We start from the raw sequence: 8,736 nt of genomic DNA on the forward strand, positions 1-8,736 counted from the left end.
TTTAGCCCTGTGTTTTGCCAAATCTCCAAATGTTGCATGGTCAGATCACGTCACTTTGCCTTTGAAGAATGACTTTTGCAGAAATGCGCCTTCATATTAGGCCTTGACATAGGTCTCACTCACCCAAGGGACTGCCACAGAGTAATCATTTTCACATTGCTGTAAAACACTCTTCCAACTTTACTGTTCCTTGTGCAAAATCCCATCAGTGCTAGAAAAACTTAATTTCACCTAATAAACACGTATGCTTTCTTCTGTTGAGAGCTGCTCAGCCATTTGGTTGCTAATTTTTCCCCCTTTACTACCAACTTCTGTCTTAAGTCATTTCTAGAACCGACATTACCTAGAAATGGGCAAATAATGTACAAATATGTGCCAATATAAAAAATGTTAAGTTAATTCAATTCAGAGAATACCTCAGAGAAGCTTCCTCACCTGCACCAGACTTTGAAAGAAAGTAATTAAGAGGAGGAAACGTATTTTAAAGAGAGGAAATAGCAAGCATGTGCTGCTAGCACAGAGACAGGAAACATGTGAAATATGCTTAGGGAAGTTTAAGTTATTAGGCCGGTCAGTTCTGCTATAGTGCTTGTTTTGAAACAAGCAAATTTGTTCAAATGCAATCAATATATATCAAGGAACAATTGGAGCACGATGCAAATTTTGCATCTGATTTTGCACAATTTCATCAGCAACAAGCACCAGGTGAAGGCAGCAAACTGCACCCAGCTAAAGTAAGCTGCATAGAAATTCACCAAATGTACACATTTGCACACCTCAAACACCTACCAGCTACCTCAGTTCGCTGAGTATTTTATGAGTTCCACCCATCCACATCTGCAATTATGACTTGACATCCAATCCAGATAACCCTTCTTCCACCACTTGACAATAATTCACAAGCTGCAGTCCTTCTGACAATCGCTTCTGAAAGCAAAGTTCAGGACTTTTTGAAGGTAAAGTGCCATATTTCTTATGTACTTCTGCATTTCTTAAGCATTTAACAGGTGTAAAACCGTGCTGTCATTTTATTAGGTTCCTATCTTTTTCTTTTGTAATGTGCCACTGACAACCTTTTTGAGTGTTTTGCTCCTAACACCCTTTGCACCATAGCTCTATGGTTTTTATTGCGTGATTTCACATAGTATGGTGGTTTTAGGAATGCCTATGTCACTTCTGGCAGAGCTGACTCTTCCTCTAGTCTAAAGCATGTGGGAGGGAGGACAGCCTGCACCCAGGGACTGCTGCTCATTAGCCATTGTTATCCCACATCCACTTTGTGCTTTATTCCTACCATCCCATTCTTTAACCAAAATCACCCAAGTTAGAAGCTCTCATCACTCAAATATTTAAACACCACATTCTCTGAACTTTCTTGGGTAAATTAGAATAAAAGGGAAAAATTCTCTTTCAACCTAGCAAATATGCCCACTATTTTTCCCTTTATGTCTTCTCTACCAAAAGTTGTTTTACCTTCCTTCACATGGAATTTAAAACCAAGGTTCATTTAATTTTGGCATTTGTTTACTTGACTTTATGTCCTAAATGTGCCAAGGTTTCGTGTCTGATTACAGTTATTCAAGGACACAGACAACATCTGTGTTTGGTCAGATGCTTTTAGTAAGAGATATCAGTACAATATTCAGTTCGAGTGTAACAATTTCAGCAAAGAAGTAAGGGAAGAGTGAAGTAAGAACCCAAGATCAGATGCTCTGACAACACATGAAGCTCAAAAAACCAACTGCATTTACATGCATTGTGCATGTTTCACTTCTAGACAGCATACAAGGTCAAACAGCTGTCAGTTACAATAAGCTTCCAAGCTTCTGGTCAATTACCGGGTTAATAACAAAAGACAAGGCTATGACATCATTACAGTTATAATTAATTTACACAGATCAGCCTCCTGTTAATCAAATACATCTTTAAAAGCATTTAATTATTTTTCACCTAGAAAGCAACACTTAGCTTTGTTAAATGAAAAGCAACCTGGCTGAATTCAACATGAGAGGCTGTCAGACTGCTTTAAGACATAAATGACAAAAGGCTTCACAGGGCACACTGCAATACAGGAGCTATTGCCATACTCACAGCAAACAGAAGCACGAGATGATGGATAACACAACACATTTGAACAGTTTCCAAACATAAAGAAGTTGTCAGGGAACTTGGGGTAAACAGACAGATTCTGGAAAAAGAAACGTCACAGTGCTTTTTGTCAAAATGATACACAGGGCTAGCAATATTAACGTTTGCAGTAGAGGTCAGTAATTAAGGTCATGGACTTTGGTAAGAGCTCCACAATACGCCAGCCATGGGACCTTAGGAAAGTTATTTAACTACTGGTTCCTCACCTGTACAAGGAGGTAATGCAGCAATATTCGGTGTTGTGAGGATTAAATGAGATTATATATATAAAATCATAAATTGGGAAATGATACTGTTTTTAATGCATATCAACACATAAAATAAGGCTTAAGATTAAAAATTTTAAATAGCTTTAAAGTGTCTTTATAACTTAGTAACCAATTAGCATTTTTCTGGGCTCTGATCCTACATTTTTAAACTGCATCATGTGATTCAATTACACATACATTTTAAAAAAACAGTATGATGGGGTGTGTGGAAGGCACATGAAAATAGAAACGATTTTTTTTAACTAAGATAAATTTTGTAATAAAATCTCAAATCAGAGTTTTTGTCAACATTATCTTTAAATGACCATTACATTTGAGAATTTAATGAGCCTCCATTCTAGGATTAAAAAAACTCTATATGTCAGATGGCAAAATTTTTTATTTTTCCCTCCTTTTTAAAGGGTTATAGTCTTAACAGAAATGATTAGATTATCTTTATACGTGAAAAATGGAATACTGGATTTTGTATATAATCTTGACTTTTGCTCCACAGTGAGGTGAATTAGTGCCAACTCCAATTCTGATCCATCACCGCTTATGATTTCCAATATCAGTCATAAGCTGGTTCCTTCTCTCACGGGCTACAAGTTTTAGTTTAACGAGGGCTCATTAAAGTTCTCCAACTGACAGCCCTGCAGACGTAGGTCCTTAAACTAGGAGACGTACAGGGAGCAGCAATGCCAGCATCCCACCATCACTCCCTTCAAGAAGATTTAAGTAATTCTATTCTGAGGTTCGCTCCACACCAGATTTCTTTGTTTGTCTACCTAAAGTCAATGAAAAAGTGATAGCCATAACCCCATTTAAACTAACTCATGTAAGAAACGTTAGTGAACTATTTACGTAACTGAAATCCTCCCAACACAAGAACTGGCCAAGAGGGGAGAAGCATGCTAGGCGTCAGAGCTGTGCACGTTCCACAAGCACACAGGATGTCCACTAATTACCAGGTGGTGGGGACGGCTTGGGCTTTGTTTCCTTTCTTTTTCTCTGCCCAGCATTAACACCTCATTCTTTCAGTAACAGGTAAGAGACGCCTCTCACCCCCATTGGATGTGGTCCGGGGCGGGGTGGGGGGGGGACCAGAAATCCAGGATGCCTTTCCTACACTGATTCAAGGGTAACAGTGACCGAGACTGGAATAATAACTCTTTTCCTGGAATCTAACACTTTTGCAGAGACACTAAGACCAACAAATTCTGCATCTGATACTCAGAACATTAACTTAAAGAATTTTCCAGATCTATCAAAGTCTACCCAAGCCTCAAGAGCTCATCTGGCTGCAGTCCTGTGGTTTGGTTTTTCTGTAGATTTTCCGAGCTCATCCATATACTTCCAATAAACCTCTTGTTCTTGAATAAGTTATCTGGATAACTTAGTTAACTTAATTTCTGTTGTTTGTAGTCAAATAATCCTACACAGATACTAGGGAATTTGCCAAGGGCTGGCAGCAGATCCTAGTTTATTTCAAGCATCACCAACTCTCATTTTTCAGAGTACATACAACACTCTAGCTAACAGGAGAACCAAAACATGGAGGGTATACAAACAGCATCTCAAAGGTCTGCCACAGGCTGAACATCTAGAAAGCAAAAAGGTCCCTTATTAATACAAAATTAACATTCCTTGGAAAGAGAAAGAGGAAGCCCTGAATACTTCCATGTGAAGGAACTTCTACTACATGAGCAGCACACACTATTTATTCCTACATCTGTTCAAGCTCAGCATCACAACTGACTCATTAAAATACACATCCTTGAAAATTTCTGGTATCTGTAATATAAAAAACACAGCAAAATTTCTTTAACAGTGTTGCCCAAGGGACTTTCAAGAGAAAAAATTCCAAAATTAGAAGTGGCTGCCAACACACACACACACACACACACACCCTTATATATTATTTATATAAAACTGAAGTCATTGTAATATGTATCTAACTTTCATTCATACTATCCTGATATTGTGACTTTGGATTAAAAATGCATAAGCAAGTGAACACTGTGGAGAAACAGCTGTTGGTGTAATGACAACATTCCTGGATCTGAAGCTAGATATGGGGTCAAGTCTGGATGCCATCACTTACTAGCACGTGGCCTTGGGCAAATCACATAATCAGTCCTGCTGAGCTTCAGTTTCCTTATCCATGGATGATGAAAACTCCACTTACTTCCTGGAGTCATCAGAAGAAGAAATGAAATAGCATATTATGTAAAAGCACACAGCAATCCCCAAAGTTTGTTTTCCATTCTCCCTTCCTCTCCATAAACTAATGAGCCTTTTGTCCCCATGGAACTAGACTTTATTCTTTATAATTATGATGCTCATGTAACAATGTCCAAGAAACGAGATGGTAAATAATACCAACATGCAAACCTGAATGTACACATTGTTAGTTGGCTACCAGCTAGATTCCAAAGGGCTCTTGCACGCTATCTATTGCTTCCCAGAAATTTGATACATTATCTCTTCTGAATACAGCCAGAATTATCCACAGGCTTTGAAATATCACCATCATGATATTGCAGAGAGCAGCTGGTTGATTGAAAGTGACTCCCCCTCCCCCATGCTCCAGCTGTCACCAGGAAACCCTCCTCAATGTGTGAAAAAGGACAATGTGATATTACTACTATCGCTATTAAAAACAATCTAGCTAATACTTAGCATTTGAAATTGTTTTTCTTATGAAAGCTCACTATTAACTAAAAATTAACTCTTTAAGAAAAACCCTTTACCATATAAATGCAAACCAGCTGCTTTCATACAACAAAATACTAAAGGAGAGTAAACACAAGTAATATTATTTCCATTGACTCCTTGTTTCTTTTTCCTTGAGTCATTTGTAATGCTAAACAACAGCCAGTTAAAATATTAAAGTTTTAACCGTGGTAACAGCTGTCACAGCTTAGAGGGGTTTAAAAACAAACAAAAGTGGGCTTCCCTGGTGGTGCAGTGGTTGAGAATCTGCCTGCCAGTGCAGGGGACATGGGTTCGTGCCCCGGTCCAGGAAGATCCCACATGTTGTGGAGCAGCTGGGCCTGTGAGCCATGGCTGCTGAGCCTGCGCGTCCAGAGCCTGTGCTCCGCAACAGGAGAGGCCACAACAGTGAGAGGCCCGCGTACTGTAAAAACTTAGATGATTTCTCAAAAAATGTGCATAGATTCCTCCCTATTTTTATATAATATGGGTCGGATTGAAGGCTGGATTTTTTTTTCTAAATAATATAATCTCTCACTTCTCTACATGAGAAACTATACATATGTCTGACATTGCTGATAACCCTGGGAGTTGTCTTCAGAACAAGTTTGTGGATCCCACTCAGGAATTCTCAACACCTGACTTTTTAGGTACAGCTCATCTCCTGAGGATTTCTACCCCACAGATGGTTTCACACCCTGTCACATGGACTCCTTGAAGTGTCACTGCAGGAGGCTCCCAGCAGGCAGGTCCTATGCCCTTCAACCCCTCTTCTCTTAAAACCTCTCAGCTCCTGAGCTTTACAGGTAAGATGCTGCTAAAGAGAGTCCCCTGCTAAAAAATCTGAGGCCCCCTGCTTAGATGACTAGAGCTACAGCATAAAAGGCCATCTATCGTTCTAAGGCATTTCTATCTTTGTAATGGTTTTTAAAAAGAATTTTTACATACACATGCATTTACCTAATTTTACTTAAATGTATAGATTATTTGTCCCTACCTCCATATTATAATACATTGCCAAGTAAACGAAATTATGACCTAGTATGACACCTTTCAAGTCGTTTCCATGCTCACATATTCATATGCACTATATACAGAAATATGAGATTTTTTGATCATTTTTTAAAATGGAACATAAAACTCTTCACTTTCCAATCATTAAGCATCCATATTGAAAAATAATGATTTCAGAGCTATAACAGCATTTTCTTATTCTTTGGTGCATGTCTTCAGTGAAGTCTCATCTCCTGTAACAAAGTGCCCCCTTCTGTGGCTGACTGTCCCCATTAACTAACTGTAGATACTTAAACAGTAATCACCCGCTGACCTTGACCTTCCAGTAAACACTCAAAACAATTTATGAAAGTTGCTCTGTTATGCTGATAGAACTGAAAATGGTGCCTTTCTACCAGGTTTAGAGTTTTAACTTTCTCCAAAGTGCTTGCTTTCTCTCATTCACAATACTGTGAAAGCTCTTCAGCATTTTGCTTAAAAAGAAAAGCAGCACAGTCAAGTAATTAATAAAATTACATTTATAAAAATATTACGAGGAAATGAATGAGATCAAGCTAGGTTTGAGGTAATAACTACCTTTTCTCCCCTGTCCAACATGCACCAGTTACTGAGCCTCTCGGCGTTAACAGACATGCTTTGCACTTGATTTCATTTTATTCACTGTCCTGAGGTGGTCACACACCACGACTCCTACTCTATAGGAAAGGAGATTCAGGCTGGGAGGATGTAACTTGTCTACTGGACACAATCAGTATGTAGTAGAGGTGGGGTTCAAAGCAGGGTGTGTGCCTGACCCAAAACCACCGCTAAAGATCAGCCTCTCTGACACAGTGAACAAGAAAAATGGGGTCTTTGAAAAGTGAATACTTCATGATGGGACAGTGTTAATCTAGCATTAACAAAATTATTTATAGGGTATAAATATCCAAACTGACTCACAGTTATCTGAAAACTCACCCACAATACCCAGGAGCCACGGTGTGGCCTCGGGAGCAGTGGACTCTAATCAAAGTGACCTGCCGTTTCGGCCATGGGGCTACAGACTCTTCTCAACATCACAATGAGTCTAGGCTTTAGGTCAGCTGCTTCAAATCCCGAATATTTCTCTTTATCCCCCCAACACCAACCCCCTGAAAAGGGGAAGGAAAAAGCTGTAACACTGCAGCTGACATTCTGTAAAAACAGCAGATGGAGGGCACATCTAACTTAATTCCTGTGATGCTTCCAGAAAACACAGGTAAGTAGATATGATGAGAACTTCTTTGCTATTGTGGAGCTGTACGACACATGGGGAAAAAAGGACAGAAACATCTTCAGTTTTGTCTCTCGTTTCCAAGTCACTGCTCTATAATACTTCTCAACTCTAAGGCTAAGGCTGATCTCCCATCAGTTATCCACTCTACTTTCTTTACCAAATTCTGGGTCAAAAGAAGGTACAATGAAGCTGAAAAAACCAAAAGGCCAAAGAATTAAAAACTGCTCTTTAACACAATTACTAATGCAGTTCTTAAAAATACTACAGCATTGGTATTAACTGAATATCCTACATTCGACAGCCTCAATCGTATACAATATAATGAGAATCCATAAAAATAAACTGCCCTCTAAGCAGCAAAAGAGGCACAGTATCTGTGCGCTACAACTCACATCTAAATCAAGGAAGAATCCTTTCAGCACAATCTATGTACTTACTTTAGACAGTTCCAACAAGTTCCTTAATAACATCTCATCTTTGTTTTCCACGTGTGTTAAACTCTTTTCCGGCATTTTTACACTGAATACTTTCAGTCCTATGAAGTAACCTTTAACTAATTTGTCCCAGGTCCTACACCTAAGAAAGGTTTCACCTGGATTCAAATTCCATTCTGTGACTTCACAATGGCTGTTCTTTATCACTATGGCCAGTAATTCTCAAACTTTAGCACACAGGTGCCTTGGGATCAATTCCAAGTCTTGTTAAAATAGATTTCTGATTCACTAAATCTGGGGTAAGACTCCTAAATTTGCATTTCCAACAAGTTCCCCGCTGACGTTGATGCTGGTAGCCCTGGAACAATTTGGGAACCCAATGCACTGCCTTCTTCTAAGATTATTTGCTTTCCTAAGCCCTGCCACACCAGCAGCAAATTAGAAGTTTTTAGATTTAAAGGTTATTAGGACAGCAAAAAGTGGCATATAAATGTGAGACATAAGACAGATTTTTAAGGAGCAATTCCAAAGGGGGAAAAAAAAAAGAGCAAAGTCCAGCTGTCACTGCAAAGAGACTAACCCATCTCGATGACTCAATCATGACTATGCAATAATTTATTTTGACAGTAACACTGAGTTTATGCTCGGTTTGGAAAATCATATAAGCATGTGATCCGTTTTTGTAAAAGTTTTTAAGGCCTGGACAGAAAAGGATTAAATACTTTTAGTGTATTTCCTGTCCCGTATGAGGAGAAATACCACTACTTAGATTAGGATTAGGATTGTTTGCCACACACTTGTTCTGAGAAACAGAGTTACTCTTCCAAGAGAAACTGAAACTACAAACTGTCGCTGATGCAACGTGCCTTTAAACCACACCCCCCACACCCCACCCCACCCCCGCCCCGCGCCCCCCAGAGCC

General features: G+C 39.2%; 1 protein-coding gene across 4 annotated transcripts in view; it reads right to left on the minus strand.

Moving 5' to 3' along the window:
- The window catches only part of RHBDD1 (rhomboid domain containing 1), a 115,126-nt gene that overhangs the window by 106,067 nt on the left and 323 nt on the right, over positions 1-8,736 (minus strand). For 2 of the 4 annotated variants that reach the window (XM_024740617.1, XM_024740616.1), the window contains exon 2: positions 4,501-4,587. The exons of the other annotated variants lie outside the window; for them this stretch is intronic. The gene's annotated coding sequence lies outside the window, so the exon portion shown is untranslated. The remainder of the gene's footprint in view (positions 1-4,500; positions 4,588-8,736) is intronic. 4 annotated transcript variants of the gene reach the window in all.

The sequence above is a fragment of the Neophocaena asiaeorientalis genome, unplaced genomic scaffold (genome assembly GCF_003031525.2).
Source record: "Neophocaena asiaeorientalis asiaeorientalis breed wild unplaced genomic scaffold, Neophocaena_asiaeorientalis_V1.1 scaffold388, whole genome shotgun sequence".
Taxonomy (NCBI): Eukaryota; Metazoa; Chordata; class Mammalia; order Artiodactyla; family Phocoenidae; genus Neophocaena; species Neophocaena asiaeorientalis.